Genomic DNA, 1,381 nt, shown 5'->3' on the forward strand with positions numbered 1-1,381 from the left:
GACTGGGGGGGGGGGGGGGAGACAGCTTCTTGGCAGATGGGAATTCGAACCCTGATCTAGTAAGAGATTCAAAACGTTTCAAGAGCTTGCATTTCAACCTGGGTGGTCTCAGTTTCCTGTCTGTTTTCCTGTCAGCCTAGCCTGCCTTGCAGGGCGGTGATAAGGATGTTCTCCCTTTAGAAGGAAATTAATTAAGAAATTAAGCCGCACATCAGTTTAGGAAGGAATGGGGATTTGAACCTGGGGTTGCTACTCACTCCCTTGGGGATCTCCTCCTTGGATCCTGTAGGGAGAATGGTGGGATAGATGCCTTCAAAATAAACAGAAAGAACCTGGCTTCCCATTGGAACCCTTTGCTATCCCTTGCTGACAGATACGTGGCAAATGTGGCCTGTTATACACTACCAGATCATAGGCTGTCCAAATCATAAACTCAGGCACACACAAAGAATCATGTGTGTGGGGGGGGAAATATATTTCCCCCCAATTGTGGCATGGGTGCTGGAAAAATGCAGCATGCCTGCAAAATAAGCGATTCCTTGAAAGAAAACCATCAAGGGATTTTGCATAGCAAAATCATCCTGAAGCTCCTGATGTTTAGGATATCGGTGGTGGGGTTGTCCCAGGTAGCTGGCTGGTGGTGTGGTGGGAAACTGGTGAGTGTGCCTGTCTTATTTTCCTAACTGCAACTTTGGAGAAACAGTTGTAATTGTGGGGAAAGCATGGGAGGAAAGAGTAAAACGTTTTCTTCCTCCCCTTCCCCAACCTTCAAAGCAGGCACCTGGGGCTGCTAATGAGCTTGATCCAGTGAGATGTAATGGTTAATGCGCTTCCCCCAAGTTCAAGTCGCCTTGACTTGGATGGCCCAGGCTAGCCGGCCTTATAAACTAACACACAAAAATGGAAATACAGTGAATGCAGTTATACAAACAAATAAACAGAATAATCTTGTCACGCTGTACAAAAGATACTTGAGACTACTGTCTTCATATACAGTTCTATTTACAACCAAAATTAATACACATAACAGATAGTTCTGCCACCATCCATAAATGACAACTGCACCAGTTGAATAGTGACCTAATAGTCCTTGAAAGTACAAGTCCCTCTTCAGATTGATGGCGTCACCTTTCGTGCAGAGAAGAGTTTCCAGAAGAAAGCATGAGCTCAGGACTAGCTGTAGCCCGAACTAAAGGAGCGGCGACGGCACGCCTAGGTTGCTTTGCCGTTTCTTAGGGCTTCATCAGGCTGCTTTTCTTAGCGATGGAGCTCAACCCAGCTCTGCCAAGATTCAAAATGACACGAAGTCTACCAGTATGTTCCAAGTAGCTAGGAATCAGGCTCTGCTCACCAGCCTAACCCCTGGTTAGTAATTGGATGG

This window comes from Gekko japonicus, unplaced genomic scaffold, assembly GCF_001447785.1.
Source record: "Gekko japonicus isolate JY-2015 unplaced genomic scaffold, Gekko_japonicus_V1.1 scaffold630, whole genome shotgun sequence".
In the NCBI taxonomy this organism is placed as follows: domain Eukaryota; kingdom Metazoa; phylum Chordata; class Lepidosauria; order Squamata; family Gekkonidae; genus Gekko; species Gekko japonicus.